At 42.8% G+C, this 21,966-nt stretch overlaps 1 protein-coding gene across 7 annotated transcripts in view; it reads left to right on the forward strand.

Annotated features, from left to right (window-relative positions):
- The first annotated feature begins 318 nt into the window (after nt 1-318).
- The window catches only part of csde1 (cold shock domain containing E1, RNA-binding), a 122,488-nt gene continuing 100,840 nt past the window's right edge, over nt 319-21,966 (forward strand). For all 7 annotated transcript variants that reach the window (XM_068007249.1, XM_068007250.1, XM_068007256.1 and 4 more), the window contains exons 1-2: nt 319-403; nt 17,927-18,293. The gene's annotated coding sequence lies outside the window, so the exon portion shown is untranslated. The remainder of the gene's footprint in view (nt 404-17,926; nt 18,294-21,966) is intronic.

Consider the following 21,966-nt stretch of genomic DNA (forward strand, 5'->3'; position numbering starts at 1 on the left):
GAGTGGGCACATGTGATCAGGCCAAATGCTCATGAGTATAAACAACAACATTGACCAGTTGGGCTGAATGGCCTGTTTCTGTGCTGTAATCTAATTGTGCAGGAGCATATTTACTCTGGAAGAAATTAGATGCTGAGAATTACATTTTGAATGACTGACTGTCGGCGATGGTTGAGAAAATGAGGATTAGCCAGTAGGGTTGCACAATGAGGCCAAAATGCCTTAAATGGTCCATCCATGCCCTGAAAGGGTTAACCCCACCCTCCCCTTCGGCCCCGCCCCTTCGAGCTGCTCCTCACGCGGGATTTGGCCGGAGCCGTAGGCGTTCTCGCGAGACTTTGATTTATTCCTACGTAATGTGCCGTGCTGCTTATGGCGGCGCTGGAGTGCTTCTGCTGTTGGGGTGAGTGGCTGCCATCAAATGTCGCTCGTCGACCCTTTCTCTTTCCCCCCTCACGCTTGTTAGGAAGCCCGTGAGTAAGCGGCGCGGGTTGTAAGGCCGGCGGGGAGGGGAGGGGAGGAGTGGTTGGTTGGTTGGTTGGTTGGCGGCGGCCGGCAGCTGGGCTGGGCCCGGTCCGGGGCTGTGGAGCTGCGCCATTGCAGGGGAGCTTGTTGTGTTTTTGTTCGTCATGTCGCCTCACGCTGGCGGGTGGCAGCGCTTTGTGTGCGTGGAATGTCTAAGCGGGGACATATTTACCGCCCCACCCCGTCTCTTTTGTAAAGGAGCCTTTGGCTTCCGGCTGCATGTTTGTTTTTTTTAATCCGAAGCCCCCCCCCGCCTTGAAAATTTCTTGTGTGCGTGTGGATTGCCTTTTATGGGTTGACGTTGATGGATGTGGCGCAGGACCAATCGAGTGCCGGCAAAGGGGGTGGGATTTCCTGTGCCGCGCACTGCCCGCTGGGAGCGGTAGTCTTCGTTTCCGGACGGTTTGGGCGGTCTGAAAGGAGGGGAGGGGGCGGCGAGGGACTACAAATACCAGAGTGCACCGCGCGCAGCGCCGCTGGCTGGCTGGTTAGGGTAGTCGGTCGGTCCTGTGCACAAAGTAGGTGGAATTGCGCAACCTTGTGTGCTCTGTGCCTGTAAACAGCGTGGAAGGATAATGGGCGACGTGTGCAATGTTGTACCTTTTTAACACTCAAGGCTGGATTCTTCATTAATTTATGTTAAGTGTTACATTAAGTCTCCTACAATTGTGTAATTGGAATGTATTTTTTTGGTTAAGGGCAGAACAAAGGGTTAGATGGAAGGGGTAATGGTGCTGCTCACTTGTTTTGATAGGACCCGTTATTGGGGAGAATACTTCAGTTTGAGTAACTGAAGGGGTTTATTCTCCAAGACTTAAGTTTTTTTTTTAAATTTACATGCCCAACATGCGCAGTCGTCTTTTTTATATATTCGTGCATTCAGAATTGGGTTATCAGCTCACACGTGTACTAAGATCAAAATTGGAGATTTTACTGTTGGACGATTTAATATTGGCACTCTATTATTTTGATAATAAGTTCATGGTCAAGTCAATTCCCACGATGGGCAACTACATATCAAACCTTTATGGAAATAAAATCTTGCCAATCTGATGTATAATTTAATTTCTTGTAGAATGTAAATATTTTTAAGTCCCTAATAAATTAAAATGCACACTTTTAGGTTGCTGAGTAGTTTTTCTACAGTAGTAGAAGCGTTTTATAATATATAAATGTTGCAGGGCAAAGAAGTCCAACTTGCAATGCTCGCCCAGTGGGTCAGTAAGTGGCTGAACCATACAGACCATTCAGGTCTGAGTTATCTGACCTTGGTTGGTGTTGATAGTATGGCTACTGCAGTTTGGCCTTAAGGATGCCTGGGAGAGGGAGGGGCAAATGGGTCAGAGTTCCCATTTCTGATTTGTTACCCAGCAGCTCTTGCAGCAGAAGTGTGTATGTTGGAGACCACAATGCCTTGCAGCAGTTGGTACAGAGGCTCACTTAAGAATAATGGCTATTTGGGCAGAGTACCAATGACTAATCTATGTTTGTGGTATATCCATATGCTTTCTTGGAGAACTGAGAAATGTGAGCTAGACTGAGTTGAATCTTAATAAGATTGCAACAAATGCAGTTTTTGCCAAAAGATTCAGTTCTATTAAATCGCAGTAAGAAAAATTGTGCCAATTAATCATGATGCATGAACCTTGTGTATTTATTTTCTTTTGTATAGATTGAGTATTTTTTAATGTTACTTTGACCTGATTATAACATTTTAGCTTTCTTTCCCCAATTCCAGTGTACTATATCTACAGACTATCTTTTTATAATTTTATTGTTGCTAATCTTTTTCCTGAGGATGTTTAATTTTTGCTGGGTTATGGTTTCATAGGTATTGAGTGCCCTCTGCTTTCTCACCCAAGTAGCCATTGATGTGAGCCTTGACAGCAAGTGTTAGAAGTTTTTGATTGTAAACGGAAGAGCCAGTGGCATATAGCTGAGACCGAATCTATCCTCATCTGATATCCACATATTTCCAGCAGGGAATGCTATAGCAGAAGCCTTGGGTTTATTATTCTCCTTTCCTTAACCCAGGGGTTCAGCAGCCACTTGGGGTACCACTTTGGCTGAGACCAGCTAACTGCATCCTGGTGATTGAATCTACAACCCTCTTGGTCTGTACACTTGCTGGGGCATTGGAAGAGTTATTTTCTTTAGGAATCATTCAAATTGCGTTTTGTGTGTTGTATTCCTTAATTGTGAAGGAACTATGAATTCATATAGTCTTTTGGAGAAGTTACTGAACAAGTACATGTCACAATATTGGCATTCATATACTGATACTCCCATGATTAAACAATTGCACTCATTTTTAACAGTAAGCATAAATTAAAATGGGCAACCTGTACACTGTATTTAATTCTGTGTGTCATTGTACAAAATCCAGAGAGCTTCAACTGGGGAGAATTTTTTAAGGAACTGAATGGTGTTTGTTTTTGTAATCCTTCTGAATGAAAGTTTGGATATTCAATTCTGAGAGGTGCAGCATCCTCTCCTCCCCCTGCCGTCTTGATGTGAATGTGCCTCCCAATGATGCAGCGGAGGTCAAGAACTCAGTGAATTGGTCACTCATGCATCCCACAAATGTGGTACTGTGCTAACGTGTTGCAGTACCCCCAAGAACCCACCTTAAACCAGTCATCAGTTAAATTATATATGGAGTTCATTAATACCTTTTTTAATTTGGTGCCTCTTAAGAGTAATTTGCATCAATTTAATAACTGCGGCTAAACTTTACAAGATTAATTTCAAATATGGCATCATATCCTATTGGTTTAAACCTTAGATGTATAGTCAGCAACACTCCACTGTTTTTGCTTTACTATGGTTAGTGAAAATGCTGTCATCTGTTTTTCATTATAACTTGTGATGCTATATGTTGGGCACAATTGTAGGCAAATTGAGCTTAACTGAATTGGGAAAATAAGTTAAACTGAGTTGCGGCTTCATGGTTTTTCACTTGAATTTCAAATATTGTTTTAAACTGGAAAGCTTTTTCTGGGAGGTCGCAAAGTATATCAAATCTCACCATAAAGTGTAACTTGTACTCTAGAAAATTTGTTAATTGCAGGTTGTTCTGATGAAGTTCTGAAATAAAATTATTTCCTACATCGCTCACTTTAAAAAAAAAAGATACAAGGTGCCTAGCAAATCCTTTTCTGTGGAATTTTTGCTATTTTTGTGCCATCTCAAGGCCTGAGGATAGATATGCAGCCTCTGCAGTATTGCTGTGCAACCAGCTGCTAAAGGGTATTTTTGCTGTGGGGGGTTTTTGGGTCGCTTTCTGGGATGAGACACCTGGCCTCCGCGCACATTCTCTTGGTGAGTTTCCAATCTCTGCTGATTCACTAGATGGGGGAACTGAGGGTATGAACTCTTAGCTGTTGCCCAGGGGTAAATCTATTAGTATTAGCTGTTTATGTTCTCACCACCACACCATTTTCTTGCCTTTTTTTTGAAGGATTGGACTCCACTGGCTTTCCTTTTAGTATCTTGCTTATGACCATTCATCATACATAAGCATAGACAGTGAGCATTAGCAGGCTTTTCAACCACAGGGCAGTACAGCCAATGCTGGCCTTGTCTGACATCCACACTCCAAATAGGGAGGGGATGTGGGGGATGCCAGGCAGGATTGCTTTTTTCTCTTTAGTCAAGGGCCATTGAGACCATTTGTGTCCCAACTACCATGCAAGCTGAGATCAGTTATTGTAAAGCCTGGAACCTTGCAGCTTCATGGTACACCAGGTGGTGTCTTTATTATCCAATGGGGGAACTAGTTCTCTGCTTCTGGTTGTTCATATGTGTGGGATTGCAAAAATCTTTGAGGTAAGTGTGTGCTGAGATGACAAAAGGTAATCAGACCCATGTGTGCTTGCCCTGTTAATTGCCTGACACATCCATAGCCAACTCAAGAATCCTCTGCGAACCCTAAAAGGTGATCAGGTAAACCCCAGGAGGCTCCAAACTTTAGTTATTTCCTAAAATAATTTGCCTTGCCTTCTGTGATATACCGTTTTTCAAAAATGCATCTTAACACCTTCTTGAAGGACCACAAGGAATTGGTCCTCACTACTACCCTTTTGATCCTGTTCCATGGGTTGATTATCCCCTGAGAAAGTAAAACTTCCAACTCTAACATTCAACCTCAATCTCATCTTAATTTAAATTTAGTTCTACCAGGCCCTGATGTCAAACAGTCTTCCACTTGTTTATCAATACCCTTAATAACTTGAAATTCTTGAATCGGCCCCCTTAAAGTCTACGTTTCTCCAGTGAATCCAAACCTGAAGTCTGCCTTCATAGCTCATTGCACTTAAGCCAAGGTTCATCCTTGTTGACCTTCTCTAACTCCACAATGACTTTCTTGAGGTGGAGGAGGTACTATTGTACACAGTACTCCACATGAGCTCTCATCAAAGCATTATATAACACCACTGTGGTCCTGGTTTGGTACAAAATACATAGAATTTCATAGAATTCACAGTACAGAAACTGCCCATTCGGTCCATGCCGTTGTTTATACTCCACATGAACCTCCTCCCAGCCTTCCCCTGTATCTTTCTATTCCCATCTCCCTTGTGTCCATTAAGCTTCCTCTTAAATGCGTCAATTTTGTCTGCTTTATCCATTCCATGTGGCAGCGAGTTCCACATCCTCACCACTCTAAAGAAATTTCTCCTAAATTCTTTTTGATCTGTTAGAGGCAGAAATTTATGCCCCCCTTGGTCTGTGGAGAAACTGTTTTCACTAATGGAAACAGTTTCTCCACATCCACCCTATTGAGCCCCTCCATAATTAAGATGTCTATCAAGGCTCCTCTTAGTCTCTTTTCCAGAGTTTGGGCATTACAGCCCAGCCCCCTGTTCACATTGGTTTCAGCCTCCTGATGCTGAACTTAAACCTTTGAGTGTGGTCTGTGATCATTACCAAGCCTCTCTTCCTGTCACCTTTAACCTACACCATGGATGCTGCACTTTATATCTGTATTCTGCGCACCTATGTGCGTAACTACACTGTATTGAAAGATTTGTGAATCTTGGGCTCACTTTTGTAATCTTTCCAAATCCAGTTGCAATTTCTTTCCTTCTAAGGTTCTGACTTTACTGCATAATTTAGTAAAATCTGTGCCCAGCCCCAGATTGTTAATGAACATAATAAACAGAAAGGAACCTAGCACTGAACCCTTGTGATCGGACCCAATTGGGAAGCTACCTTATTCAAAACCACATTTTGTTTGTGGTCTTCAGCCAATTTGTGATCCCTATCACTCTTCACAACTACTTGATTTTAGTGCTCAGTCTCTCCTAAAGAAATAGGAGTAGGCCATATCATCCCTCGAGCTCTGCCATTCAATAAGACCATGGCTGATCTTTGTCAACTCCATTTTCCCTTAGAGTCCAAAAATCTATCAATCTCAGCCTTGACTATATTTAATGACTCAGCATCCACAGCCCTCTGGGGTAGAGAATTCCAAAGATCCACAACCCTGAGTGAAGAAATTTCTCATCTCAGTCCTAAATGGCTGACCCCTTATCCGGAGACTATGCCTCCTAGTTCTAGACTCTCCAGCCAGGGGAAATAGCCTCTCAGCATCTACCCTGTCTAGCCCTCAGAATCTCATGTTTCATGAGATCACTGCTCATTCTTCTAAACTCCAGAGAGTATAGGCCCATTCTACTCGAGCTGTCCTCATAGGACAGCCCTTGCATCCCAGGAATCAATCTAGTGAACCTTAGAGGCGGTGCAATGAAGGGAAGTATATGCTTCCTTAGGTAAGGAGACCAAAACTGTACACAGTACTCCAGGTGTGGTCTCACCAAAGCCCTGTACAATTGCAGCAAGACTTCCTCCAACCCCCTTGCAATAAAGGCCACATACTATTTGCCTTCCTAATTGCTTGCGGTACTTGCATGTTAACTTCGTGTTTCATGTACAAGGACACCCAAATCCCTCTGAACACCAACATTTAATAGTTTCTCACCATTTAAAAAATATTCTGTTTTTCCATTCTTTCTACCAAAGTGAATAACCTCACATTTCCCCACATTATACTCCATCTGCCACCTCTTGACCGCTCACTTAACCTGTCTATATCCCTTTGCAGACTGTCTTCCTCGCAATTTACTTTCCCACCTAGCTTTGTATCATCAGCAAACTTGGATACATTACACTCGGTCCCTTCCTCTGTCATTAATATAGATTGTAAATAGCAGCGGCCGAAGCACTGATCCTTGTGGCCCCTCACTAGTTACAGCCTGCCAACCTGAAAATGACCCTCTTATTCCTAAACTCTGTTTTCTGTCCGTTAACCAATCCATTATCCATGCTAATATATTACACCCAATCCCATGAGCCCTTACCTTGTATAACAGCCTTTTATGTGGCACCTTATCGAATGCCTTTTGAAAATCCAAATATACTACAATGCACTGGTTTCCCCCTTATCTACCCTGCTAGTTACACCCTCAAAAAAAAACTCTTAATAAATTTGTCAAACATGATTTCCCTTTCATAAAACAATGTTGACTCTGTCTAATCATATGATTTTCTAAGTGCTCCATTACCATGTCCTTTTCCTGGCTACTGATGTCAGGCTAACTGGCCTGTTCCCTGTTTTCTCTCTCTCCCTCTCTTGAATAGAGGGGTTATGTTTGCTACCTTCCAATCTGTTGAGAACTTTCTGGAATCTGGGGAATTCTGGAAGATCACAACCAATGCATCCACTATTTCTGCAGCTACCTCTTTTTAAAACCCTAGGATGTAGGCCATCAGGTCCAGGGGATTTGTTGGCTTTTAGTCCCAATAATTTCTCCAGCACTTCATCTTTAATAATATTAATTACTTTAAGTTCCTCACTCTCATTAGACCCTTGGTTCCCCACTATTTCTGGTATGTTTTGTGCTTTCTGCTGTGAAGATAGGTACAAAATATTTGTTTAACATTGGTCATTTCCTTATTCTCCATTTATAATTTCTCCTGTCTCAGCCTCTAAGGGACCCATGTTTACTTTTGCCACTTTCATGAGACATTCTTATCAAAACCTTTTTTGGTCTCCAGGCGAAAACAAACATTGAACATCACTGCTGCTCTTCAAAACGTGTGCGTGCGTGTCTGAAGCACCACTCATGCATTAGGAAACTAGTAGAGACAAAGCTTCCTGGGCATTAAACGTATGGGCTGTTGCCCCTTGCTGCTATTGCATTTTGTGTTACTGCTTGCCTATGTTCTGATTCAGTATTGCACTAGAATATTCCACTGGATTCTGATTTAAAAGTGCTGTTCCCAAATTGACTGGTTTGCATATTTTCTTGATTTGCACCAGGCTACATCAGAAATCTATAGTTCCAATTTCTTTTGATTCACTGGGAGGAGGGGGAGAGAAACACATTTTAGATTTTCCCTTGCAATACAAACTTTAGCCTCTAAAGCCCTGGTTTTTGGCTCCATAACACGCTGAATATTAAGCAAAGGTTAATTTTTCTGTTTTGTCTTAAATACTCAATACTAACCCAGCACAACTTATTCAGTGAGCTTATTTCCAAAAATATCCTCTTTTTGCCTCTTAAAATCATTGGCCCAAAAAAAGGCCTCATGGTGACCTTGTTGTCTTCCTTATGGTGCAGTTGCCTGGATTTATTTGCATAATCTTCAGGTGTAATGTTTGCTGCTCTGAGGTCTGCTCCAAAGGTGCATCCTGGAGTCCATGCTGCTCCATTGAATCTAATGCAGTTTCCTCCTGGGAATTGTTCCTCCTGCTGTGCGTACCTAAAGGCTTCATTCCAACAGATGGCAAGACTCATAAAGCAAAATACTGCAGATACTAGAAATCTGAAATAAAAACAGAAAATGCTGGCGACACTTAGCAGGTCAGGCAGCATCTTTGGAGAGAGAAACCAAGTTAACATTTCAGGTCGATGACCTTTTCAGCAGAACGGGAAGATGTTGACGAACAGCTTTTAAGTAAGTACAGAGCCAGGGAAAAGGGGGCAGGAAAAGAACGGGACGGAGGGCAGGAGTGATTAAATGACAAAAACAATGGTGCAAGGCAAAACTAGATGATAATGAGATTCATTGGCAAGATTCCTAAGTTGGATTAGTACATCGTGGTGTGTAATTGGAGCAACGTGTACTGTTTTTTATTAATCGTCCATGGTTTTGCCCCTTTTTTTAATGGTTTGAATGTTTGTTTTATTATAGGCTTTTTTTCACATTTTAGAAAGAAACCTAGGATTTCTCCTGCTGTATGATCCTCAATGGCATCAATTGCCCTCCAGTACCATATTCCAAGTTGCTGTTCTCAAAGTGTGAGCCTGGACACTGAGTGTTGGCAGGTTATTTGACATTGGGAAAGAGAATTAGTGAAACCTGATCCTGTCCTCAACCAACATTTACAAATGGGCACCTTCCCATTGGAGCCACTGGATAGTGATCAAGAATGGGAACATTAGCTATTTTTCCCTCCTTTTAGGCCAGGGCCACTGAGCTAGCATCCCTACAGCTACTCTGGTTGTGATAAGCTAATTAATTTGAAGACTGGAAATCAAACCCTGGACCTTCTGGTTAGCATGACTCATTTACTTATTTATTTTACCAATTGAGCCATTTGAGAGAAGTAAGATAGTCCTAGTTTTGCTTTTAATACAGCTCACCCTTTTTTCTTTTCTCTCTTTCCCCCCCCCCCCCCCCCACAAAAATAATGCTGTATTTATACAATGATTATCAATGTGAATTAAATGGTCCTCATTTTGCTTGAGGCTTGCTATAATCTTTGCAGCCTTGATCCTAAGCTGAATGATCAGTTGTACTTGATAAAAGTCAAGATTTTTTAAAATTTTTTTTTTATTCGTTCACGGGATGTGGGCGTCGCTGGCAAGGCCGGCATTTATTGCCCATCCCTAATTGCCCTCGAGAAGGTGGTGGTGAGCCGCCTTCTTGAACCGCTGCAGTCCGTGTGGTGACTGTTCTCCCACAGTGCTGTTAGGAAGGGAGTTCCAGGATTTTGACCCAGCGACAATGAAGGAACGGCGATATATTTCCAAGTCGGGATGGTGTGTGAATTGGAGGGGAACGTGCAGGTGGTGTTGTTCCCATGCGCCTGCTGCCCTTGTCCTTCTAGGTGGTAGAGGTTGCGGGTTTGGGAGGTGCTGTCGAAGAAGCCTTGGCGAGTTGCTGCAGTGCATCCTGTGGATGGTGCACACTGCAGCCACAGTGCGCCGGTGGTGAAGGGAGTGAATGTTTAGGGTGGTGGATGGGGTGCCAATCAAGCGGGCTGCTTTATCTTGGATGGTGTCGAGCTTCTTGAGTGTTGTTGGAGCTGCACTCATCCAGGCAAGTGGAGAGTATTCCATCACACTCCTGACTTGTGCCTTGTAGATGGTGGAAAGGCTTTGGGGAGTCAGGAGGTGAGTCACTCGCCGCAGAATACCCAGCCTCTGACCTGCTCTCGTAGCCACAGTATTTATATGGCTGGTCCAGTTAAGTTTCTGGTCAATGGTGACTCCCAGGATGTTGATGGTGGGGGATTCGGCGATGGTAATGCCATTGAATGTCAAGGGGAGGTAGTTAGACTCTCTCTTGTTGGAGATGGTCATTGCCTGGCACTTATCTGGCGCGAATGTTACTTGCCACTTATGAGCCCAAGCCTGGATGTTGTCCAGGTCTTGCTGCATGCAGGCTCGGACTGCTTCATTATCTGAGGGGTTGCGAATGGAACTGAACACTGTGCAGTCATCAGCAAACATCCCCATTTCTGACCTTATGATGGAGGGAAGGTCATTGATGAAGCAGCTGAAGATGGTTGGGGCAAGGACACTGCCCTGAGGAACTCCTGCAGCAATGCCCTGGGGCTGAGATGATTGGCCTCCAACAACCACTACCATCTTCCTTTGTGCTAGGTATGACTCCAGCCACTGGAGAGTTTTCCCCCTGATTCCCATTGACTTCAATTTTACTTGGGCTCCTTGGTGCCACACTCGGTCAAATGCTGCCTTGATGTCAAGGGCAGTCACTCTCACCTCACCTCTGGAATTCAGCTCTTTTGTCCATGTTTGGACCAAGGCTGTAATGAGGTCTGGAGCCGAGTGGTCCTGGCGGAACCCAAACTGAGCATCGGTGAGCAGGTTATTGGTGAGTAAGTGCCGCTTGATAGCACTGTCGACGACACCTTCCATCACTTTGCTGATGATTGAGAGTAGACTGATGGGGCGGTAATTGGCCGGATTGGATTTGTCCTGCTTTTTGTGGACAGGACATACCTGGGCAATTTTCCACATTGTCGGGTGGATGCCAGTGTTGTAGCTGTACTGGAACAGCTTGGCTAGAGGCGCAGCTAGTTCTGGAGCACAAGTCTTCAGCACTACAGCTGGGATGTTGTCGGGGCCCATAGCCTTTGCTGTATCCAGTGCACTCAGCCGTTTCTTGATATCACGTGGAGTGAATCGAATTGGCCGAAGACTGGCTTCCGTGATGGTGGGGATATCGGGAGGAGGCTGAGATGGATTATCCACTCGGCACTTCTGGCTGAAGATGGTTGCAAACGCTTCAGCCTTGTCTTTTGCACTCACGTGCTGGACTCCGCCATCATTGAGAATGGGGATGTTTGCAGAGCCTCCTCCTCCCGTTAGTTGTTTAATTGTCCACCACCATTCACGACTGGATGTGGCAGGACTGCAGAGCTTTGATCTGATCCGTTGGTTGTGGAATCGCTTAGCTCTGTCTATAGCATGTTGCTTCCGCTGTTTAGCATGCATGTAGTCCTGAGTTGTAGCTTCACCAGGTTGGCACCTCATTTTTCGGTACGCCTGGTGCTGCTCCTGGCATGCTCTTCTACACTCCTCATTGAACCAGGGTTGATCCCCTGGCTTGTTGGTAATGGTAGAGTGAGGAATATGCCGGGCCATGAGGTTACAGATTGTGCTGGAATACAATGCTGCTGCTGCTGATGGCCCACAGCGCCTCATGGATGCCCAGTTTTGAGCTGCTAGATCTGTTCTGAATCTATCCCATTTAGCACGGTGGTAGTGCCACACAACACGTTGGATGGTGTCCTCAGTGCGAAGACGGGATTTCATCTCCACGAGGACTGTGCGGTGGTCACTCCCACAAATACTGTCATGGACAGATGCATCTGCGACAGGTAGATTGGTGAGGACGAGGTCAAGTAAGTTTTTCCCTCGTGTTGGTTCGCTCACCAACTGCCGCAGGCCCAGTCTAGCAGCTATGTCCTTCAGGACTCGGCCAGCTCGGTCAGTAGTGGTGCTACCGAGCCACTCTTGGTGATGGACATTGAAGTCCCCCACCCAGAGTACATTTTGTGCCATTGCTACCCTCAGTGCTTCCTCCAAGTGGTGTTCAACATGGAGGAGGACTGATTCATCAGCTGAGGGAGGACGGTAGGTGGTAATCAGCAGGAGGTTTCCTTGCCCATGTTTGACCTGATGCCATGAGATTTCATGGGGTCCAGAGTCAATGTTGAGGACTCCCAGGGCCACTCCCTCCTGACTGTATATCACTGTACCGCCACCTCTGGTGGGTCTGTCCTGCCGGTGGGACAGGACATACCCAGGGATGGTGATGGAAGAGTCTGGGACGTTGGCTGAAAGATATGATTCTGTGAGTATGGCTATGTCAGGCTGTTGCTTGACTAGTCTGTGGGACAGCTCTCCCAATTTTGGCACAAGTCCCCAGATGTTAGTAAGGAGGACCTTGCAGGGTCGACTGGGCTCGGTGTTTTGCCGTTGTCGTGTCCGGTGCCTAGTGGTCCGATGCCAGGTGGTCCGTCCGGTTTTATTCTTATTATGACTTTTCGTAGCGAGATTTTACAACTGAGTGGCTTGCTAGGCCATTTCAGAGGGCAATTAAGAATCAACCACATTGCTGTGGGTCTGGAGTCACATAGGCCAGACCGGGTAAGGGCGGCAGGCTTCCTTCCCTAAAGGACATAGTGAACCAGATGGATTTTTACGACAATCCGGTAGTTTCATGGCCATCATTACTGATACTAGTATTTTAATTCCAGATTTTTTTATTTTTAATTAATTGAATTTAATTAATTAATTGAATTTAAATTCGCCAGCTGCCGTGGCGGGATTTGAACTCATGACTCTGGAATACAGACTCATGTAATACAGACAATATCAGAAGGCTTGTCTAATATAGTCCCCTGCTTACCTCTACCCTCCAATCTTTGTCTCTCTCTTTAGTAATAACTACAATCAGTGCACTTCTGAACTTTTTTCTCTCTGCTTCAGATACTGTCCTGCATGCTCATGCTCCTTCCTGCAGGGTTATACTCTTGTTGAAATCAAGATCATCTCTTACTCCAGGGTGGTGGGCAAATTATTGGAATCAATTCTGAAGGACAGGATAAACTGTCACTTAGAAAGGCACGGACTAATCAAGGACAGGCAGCGTGGATTTGTTACGGGGAGGTCGTGTCTGACTAACTTGATTGAATTTTTCAAGGAGGATCGATGAGGGTAGCGCAATTGATGTAGTCTACATGGATTTTAGCAAGGCTTTTGACAAGGTCCCACATGGCAGATTGGTCAGAAAAAATAAAGGCCCATGGGATCCAAGGGAATGTGGCAAATTGGATCCAAAATTGGCTAGGTGGCAGGAAGCAAAAGGTATTGGTCAAGTGTTTTTGCGACTAGAAGGCTGTTTCCAGTGGGGTGCCACAGGGCTCGTACTAGGAGGAAAAGTAGAGAGTGAGGAGGACATAAAAAACCTACAAGGGGATATAGACAGGCTGGGTGAGTGGGCGGAGATTTGGCAGATGCAATACAATATTGGAAAATGTGAGGTTCTGCACTTTGGCAGGAAAAATCAGAGAGCAAGCTATTATCTTAATGGCGAGAAACTGGAAAGTACTGCAGTACAAAGGAATCTGGGGGTCCTGGTGCAAGAAAATCAAAAAGTTAGTATGCAGGTGCAGCAGGTGATCAAGAAGGCCAACGGAATGTTGGCTTTTATTGCTAGGGGGATAGAATATAAAAACAGGGAGGTATTGCTGCAGTTATATAAGGTATTGGTGAGACAGCACCTGGAATACTGCATACAGTTTTGGTGTCCATACTTAAGAAAAGACATACTTGCTCTTGAGGCAGTACAAAGAAGGTTCACTTGGCTAATCCCGGGGATGAGGGGGCGGACATATGAGGAGAGGTTGAGTAGATTGGGACTCATTGGAGTTCAGAAGAATGAGAGGCGATCTTATTGAAACATATAAGATTGTGAAGGGGCTTGATCGGGTGGATGCGGTAAGGATGTTCCCAAGGATGGGTGAAACTAGAACTAGGGTGCATAATCTTAGAATAAGGGGCTGCTCTTTCAAAACTGAGATGAGGAGAAACTTCTTCACTCAGAGGGTAGTAGGTCTGTGGAATTTGCTGCCCCAGGAAGCTGTGGAAGCTACATCACTGAATAAATTTAAAACAGAAATAGACAGTTTCCTAGAAGTAAAGGGAATTAGGGGTTACGGGGAGCGGGCAGGAAATTGGACATGAATTTAGATTTGAGGTTAGGATCAGATCAGCCATGATCTTATTGAATGGCGGAGCAGGCTTGAGGGGTCGATTGGCCTACTCCTGCTCCTATTTCTTATGTTCTTAGATCCTTTGCTTTTTGTGGTATACATTAACGATTTGGACTTAAACGTAGGGGGCATGATTAAGAAATTTGCAGATGACACAAAGATAGGCCGTGTGGTTGATAGTGAGGAGGAAAGCTGTAGACTGCAGGAAGATATCAATGGACTGGTCAGATGGGCAGAAAAGTGGCAAATGGAGTTCAATCCGGAGAAGTGCGAGGTAATGCATTTGGGGAGAGCAAACAGGCAAAGGAATAGACAATAAATGGGAGGATACAGAGCGGTGTAGAGGAAGTGAGGGACCTTGGAGTGCATGTCCACAGATCCCTGAAGATAGCAGGACAGGTTGGTAAGGTGGTTAAGAAGACATATGGAATGCTTTCCTTTATTAGCTGAGGCATAGAATATAAAAGCAGGGAGGTTATGCTGAAACTGTATAAAACATTGGTTAGGCCACAGCTTGAGTATTGCGCACAGTTCTAGTCACCATGTTACAGGAAGGATGTGATTGCACTAAAGGTTGCAGAGGAGATATACTAGGATGTTGCCAGAACTGGAGAATTTTAGCTATGATGACAGATTGGATAGGCTGGGGTTGTTTTCCTTGGAACAGAGGAGGCTGAGGGGTGATTTGATTGAGGTGTACAAAATTGAAGGGCCTAGATAGAGTGGATAGGAAGGACCTATTTCCCTTAGCGGAGGGGTCAATAACCAGGGGGCATAGATTTAGTGATTGGTAGAAAGATTAGAGGAGAAGGAGATGAGGAAAAATTTTTTCACCCAGAGAATGGTGGGGGTCTGGAACTCACTGCCTGAGGGTGGTAGAGGCAGAAACCCTCAACTCATTTTTTAAAAAAAACACCTGGATGTGCACCTGAAGAGCCGTGACCTGCAGGGCTACGGACCAAATGCGGGAAAGTGGGATTAGGCCGGGTGGCTCGTTTCTCAGCCGGCGCGGACACGATGGGCCAAATGGCCTCCTTCTGTGCCGTAAATTTTCTATGATTCCAACTCATTCTTTCTCAGGACATCAACACTGTGGCATTCTTTGCTTTCCACTGTTTTGCCTTTCTACAATTGACACGCTTTTAATACTTAATGTTGGCATCAGCTGATAGACTTTCTGATCTGCCTCATCTTTTACTCTGCTCAGTCATGGTGTCCTGCATTATGGTCCTGGCCTTTGTTAGATTTCTCTATTTTAAAAAGCTGGACAGGTAGGTGGCCTACTTCTAGGCTTGTGCAGCAATAACAAGCTGCTAGGATAGGTGCAAGTATGATGGAGTTTGACTCATCCTGTTTGCTTTATGCACGATTTAATAATTGCTTTGTCTTGTCTTGTAAAATTGATCGGTTACCTGGTTGAAATTAATTGAATTGCGAAAACCTTCTGATTTGTGCTGAAGTCTTCATAGTTACTACTTTGGTTGTTTATCAATGAGGTTCAGTTGATTCAATGATTTGTATTAATTGAGTAATTTGATGAACAGATTCAGCAGAAGACTCTTATTCTGAACTTCTAAAGTTTTAATTTCAGACCCAATAAAGTAGCCGACTTCAAAGCTGTTTAATACAAATTATCTAATTCATTTTTTAAGCACTAAATTACCAATTTGCTGTGTTATTTACATTGCCTAATTCACATTATTGGGTAATTCATTTTTTAGTACATAGTTCAGTTATTTTGTTTATCTGGAGCAGACTGTGTATTATGTCACTCCTTATTCTCTTTACCCTCCCCTGCCCCCATCACCTTTATGTTTGTGTATGAATCCAGGGTTGCTTACTGATATTTCACCTTACTATTGGTCTCTGTGCGCCAAGGCTAGAAAGGGGAAAAATCCCATGGTTCTTGTTCCTGATCGTTAGCCAGTGAGCCTCCACTCAAAGCACATATGCTGGGTGATGGCAGAATCGAGCTTGGCTGTGATGTTCCCTCTTTCACTCTCTTCCTGGGCCGTAGGTGATGTAGAGGTGAATTGGATGTGTCTATGGAACAATTATAACCTTCAAGAAAGGATGCGAGATTAAAAAAATTTTGCCTTGTGCAGCCTGATGTTGTAGTTTTATTATGGCACAGCTTGCTGTAACAATCTAACTTTATATTATCCCACATCAGCCATCCTCATGGCCTTTCATGTTGAATTATTGAAAAATTAGTGCTGTGGGTTTGTATATACTAAGTGGTTTGAGACTTCCCAGACTTATTTCACTGCAGATCCTTGCAGCCGAAGAGCAGAATTTCTCCCTATTAATCTAGCTGGATTTAAACCCAGCTCTTGGAAATAAAAAGCCCATAATACAACCCACTACATTGTCCAGCCCTTCACCCCTGCCCATTTGATACTGCCTAAAGCTGGAGATAAGGACATCGTATGCTACACAACTGCAATATTATTGTCCCTAAAAAATGTTTTTGATGGAAGTTGAGATGCATGACTGCAGAGCAATACAGTCCTCTAGTACCCTGCTCAAGTTGCTGTTATTTGCAAGAAAAATTAGACAAGAAAATACAGTAATTCATAAAAGCTCCTCATAGCTTAACTCTCCCATTATAGCATTGGGCCTCATTTTAAAATGCCCCCAAAGTTTTAGCTTCTGTTCTGTGCATTTTTCCAAAAAATTACCACTTCAAAAAACAAAAAATTCCCAGCTGCCCAAATGGTTGTGAGCTTGGATGGTGACTATTGGCAGACTATTCACAAGGGGCACTGTGTAATGGTCAGAGTGGAAATTTTGACTGATATTCTCCTCCCCTTTCTCACCCTGGAGTAGTGTCCTCTTCTCCCCTGCTGAGATCCATTAGCTCAGCACAGACTTTACATCTGAGTGGCGGTCTTTATGGCTGTTACAGCATTTACCAGCTGATCCATCTGGGAAGCCAGTCAGTCCAGTGCACTTGTTCATACAAATGCTTGCTCCTGAAATTTTTTTGGCGGGGAGCGTGTTTGCTTTGTAAGCAATTGAGACTTATCAGGAGGTTTGAAATTTCTGGTATTCACTTTTTGGGTAACGTGGTGTTCTTAAATTTGTTTAACACACTAATATGCTTTTTTTCCCCCAATTCTAAAGTACTTTGAGCACCTTCAAGGTGCTATACAAGTGCAACTTGTATGAATAAAATTAAATTATTTTGTAGCATGGTTAATTAGTAACATTGGGAGTATGTAATATGCCAGCCCGACAGCTCTGGTGTTATTTATTTTGGAGTATTCAACTGATTGCTGATACTCCATTAATGTAATCTCACTGAAAGATATACATGTCCAGTGGAAGGGGGATCTTGAGGTTGGTTATAGGGATTGGTACAATCAACTGACTGTTAGTGTTCTTATCTCGAATGAAGCATGAGTTTTGAATTCTGATCTGCAAGGTCCAGTTACTGTGTCACACGCTGTTATCTTTTGTAATATACGGTTTTAGTTGTACCTGGATGTTTTATTCTGTTGGTTTGTGTTGGCAGCTGCTTCCTGGGGACAGACAGTTCACACATTCCGTGTTCTTGATGGTTGATTATTCAAGGATTAATGATGCAATTAGTGTAGATTTATTGACTATCTCCAATTGACTGCCAGGAAATTCTACATCTAGTATGTTGGATATTTTCAATGTATACTGTAGGCACAATTTTGAGCTTTGAGTTGTAGATTAGAACTGAAGACAGCAGCTTTTGGCTGGTTATTCAGTCAAGCTGTTCAACCTGCTGTATGGTGCCACCTTTTTCTTTAATGCAATGTTTTAAAATAATGTAAAAATCCTTAAACGGCAGTGTTCTGCCATTTTTAATGTTCATTCTCTTTCTCTTTCCAGTATGAAGTGAAATAGAACTGAATTTACCATCTGAAACTGCTGCTTCAAGTTCGGATCACGTTGAGAGAAATAAAAATAAGCTGAAACAACCAAAGAGCAAACTGCAGCTAAAGAAAACTTGATCTGAAACCGAAGTTTGTGCCTACTCAACAGCCTACAAAGAGCACTTCCCAACGCTGCTAGACCTTCTACTCTTCTCAGTGCTGCCCTGGGACGCTCTCCAGTGCAGCAAGAATAGGAATTCTCTGCTAGCTTGATAGATCCCTTTTCTCTGCCTCTTTGTCCACCCAGCATTTGTAAACCTCTTGAGCGTGTACTAAACAGATCAGACAACGGTACAAAGTGCAATATTCAACATCACTACAAGGTATGTAATCCACCAGGATATTTACTGAAAAACTAATCTAGCCTTTGGTAGCATAGTGGAAATGCTTATGTCACTTGGAAGAATACCACAGTTATGACTTAGATTATAGACAAGCCTGTAGCCTCTTCCCTAATGCTATTTTATCTAATTAGGCCTTCCCTTCCCACTTTTTCAAAATAACTTGCATTTCTATAGCATGTTCAAAGTGAAAACTGCTGAAAGGCACTTCATGGGAGAGACAGACACCAGCCAATAGTGAGAGGATTTAGGAGGGATGACCAAGGGCCTGGCTGAAAAGATAGGTTTTGAGATGGCTTTTAAAGGCTGGGACAGAGATAGCAAAGTGCAGAGTTTAGAGAGGGGTGAGCTAGTTGAAAGATAACTGAGGGAGGGAGGGTGCGCAAGAGGTTGGTGTCTGAGTACCAAAGGGCATGAACTTGGGCATAAGGCTGGAGGAAGTTGCAGTGACAGCGTGGGGCAAAGCTGTGGCAGAATTTGAAAATTTGTTCCCCTCTTTTCGCCCCTGTCCTGAAGAGACACAACTCTTCAATTGATGGTACAATAATGTGCAGCAGAAAGTTCTTAGAAACAGAACTTAATTAAAATCCATTTCTGCATAATTTAGCTCCACGGAAGATTGCTGCCACTCACTTACACTTTCAGTGCACCATACACTTCATGTATGGTGCATTGATAGTGTAACATCTTCCTGAAAATATAAAACATTAGATAATAAACCTTATTCAGTCTTTATACTCTAAATCTCATCCCTCCAGAAGAGTGCTGCATGTCCTTGAAGGGAGAAGACTGCATGCAGCAAAATTGGTTTGGTTCATTTCAGCTGATCAAAACAAGCCACTGATATTAAAATTGATATTTGTAGTTAAAAATTGAATTGCAAAAGGTGAAAATTTAATTGGCAAAATGTGCTATTGTTACCAGAAACTTATTACCGAATAACTATAATCAGAAACTTGACCGACTGTTTGTAATTCAGTTGCTGAACTAGCTATAAGCAAAGTGTGGCAGATGAGCTGAAAAGTGCTTTTAAGGTACCTTGTATGAAGATCTCTCATCCAATTCATTTGAATAAAAATGTATTCTGAGCCCAACATGGTCGTGGAATAAAAAGATATCAGCAAATCTAGAAACTTCAGATTTTCTCATGCAATTTTGCTTTATTTTTAAAGCCTTGGTTAGAAGGCAGTAAATTAACCAGCAGCCTAAGTTCTTAAAAATTGCTTAATTTTTAGCTTAGTGTCCAGTATGTTGCAGCGATTGATAATACAGGGCAATAGCTTCTTCAAGAAATACTTTTCCACAGGCAGAATTTGGGAATTTGCAGAGCAGCACATAAAATCATTTGGAATCCTAGAAGTGTTTTTTTTTACCCCTGTAATTTGATTGTAATCACTAATTGAAATGCTTTTGATTTTTTTTAAAAATTGGGGGCCGAGAACACAATCCTAACTACTTGCACAACTAAATAGAAATTGAGTAGAAGCATTCTGCTTTGTAGTTCATCTGTCTTGCAAAAGTCCAATGACTAACATTAGTGAACGGCTTTGGTAATATGGATCTGTTTTTGGCAGGCTGGCTACGTAAGGAAGCTCCAGATAATAAAGGGGGTCTTCTGTTTTTATATCCTGCCTATGATGTCACATTGAATTACATTTTCAAGAGAAGGAAAGAATTGCTGTACTTTACAATGATACCTTCAAACAAAGTGCATTACTTTTTTTTGTTAATTGCCCTATTTTGCAATGGAACTATCCATATCTTTTGCAAAGGATGCAGTAAATGCAAAATCGGAGTGTATTTTCTTCAAGATTTTCTGCTGGTTTAATGAACAGTATAATGCAGTATTTTATTACATTAATGTGTGGGGAGGCTGACCAGGCACCTTTTTTGGGGGGGAAGAGTATGTATAGTTGTTTAGGTGTTATGAAAGATTACTGGAAGCTCTAGAAAACTAGATCTCTAAGGAGTCTGTTTACATAGATCATGAAGCAAGGTATGACTGGCAGGTTTAAAGAAGTTTTGATCCAAGTGTTTGGATTCTGTTCATTTCTAAATTTAGAGCTCTCAAAAAAAAAAAAAAAAAAAAAAAATTGCAAATCAACCAGTGGCATTGCACACTGGAAATTAAGACTAAGTGCAGTCTTCAGGTGAAGCAGGATTAGAGGTCCGGTTCAAGGTGCAATTCTGTAGTAATTTTAAAGTTGCACATTCTGTATATTTCCATTATAAATTCCTATGTTCTCATTTATAATAGAAACTGTTTGTGTAAACTTGGCACACCGTAATTGCATCCTTCTGCCAATAGCAACAGTGCACATAATGGAAAAAGTTGACTAAGTGTGCTCAGATGTAAGATTTTTAATATATTACTAGTTGCTTGCCCATGGCATTGTCGACACTAAGTGTAGTCTTCAGGTGGAGCAGGGTTAGAGGGCAGAGGATAACTAGAACAGGGTGTGTAGATTTAAGATTTTTAATTGGATATAGATATATAATAAACATATTTGGCCCCCATTTAAAGTCAGCCTTGCCCCTGTTAGATATTATTTATAGTTAGCTAAAGTTATAGCAGATGGGAAATAAATTAGTAGTTGGTTGGAGCTTAGGAATTTCTTTACAGCACAGGCTGAAGAGCCGGGTGATGCGAAACTGAATCGCCACAGCCCTACCACCTGTTTTGGGGGGGGGGGGGGGGGGGTGTAATTACAGCATTACAAATTTCCATAGGCAGTTTCTGTTATAAATGAACAGCAATTTAAAATGTTGACAAGTGTAATAAAAATGATAGTTTTTTTTTTGATGGGAAGTGAGTGGATGTAAGAATTTTTTTTATTACTAGTCAATCTGTTGTAGTGTTGCACAAGGTATCATAGAGGATACGGTCATTCTCTTGCCTTTTTTTTCTCTTGCGTTGGATGGTGTGGTGGGGAAAAAGAGCAATCAACTGCAGAAATGTAGCCCTCAGTGACCCCCACCCTCTCTGCCACAGTTCCACTTCAATTTTTGCACTATCCACTTAACCCTGTATTCCCCCCCCCCCCCCTGCTGTTCACCTAACTTGGTAGTCAGACACATTCTTAATCCTCCATTCATTATTTCCCCCCCCCCCCCCCCCCCCAATACTTCCACTCGCTCCTCCAAGGGCAGGTGGCAGAGGCTTCTCTCGCCGTCAATCTATTTTCATCCTTCAATTTCCTCTCTTCTTCCCCGCCACCCTAACCGTCTCTTCTCATCAGGCTTTGTTTGCTGTCAAAATTCAATTTAAAATAAAATTAATGAACGTGGAAAGACTTTATCTCTCTCTTCCCCTCCACACTACAGGTCCAAGCAATTTGTATTGATTATTTTAAAAATAAAATAAGATAATTAGTTGACGTCAAAATTTAATGGGCCCGTTTTTAAAAAATTGAATAATAACATAAACATAAATAGGAGCATGAGTAGGCCAAACGGCCCCTCGAGCCTGATCCCATTCAATAAGATAGTGGCTGATCTACCTCAACTCCACTTTCCCATCCTATCCCCATATCCCTTGATTCCCTTAGTGTCCAAAAATCTATCGTTCACAATCTTGAATATACCCAACAATGCACATCCACAGCCCTCTGGGTAGAGAATTCCAAGGATTCACAACCCTCTGAGTGAAGAAATT

Source organism: Heptranchias perlo, chromosome 27, assembly GCF_035084215.1.
Source record: "Heptranchias perlo isolate sHepPer1 chromosome 27, sHepPer1.hap1, whole genome shotgun sequence".
In the NCBI taxonomy this organism is placed as follows: Eukaryota; Metazoa; Chordata; class Chondrichthyes; order Hexanchiformes; family Hexanchidae; genus Heptranchias; species Heptranchias perlo.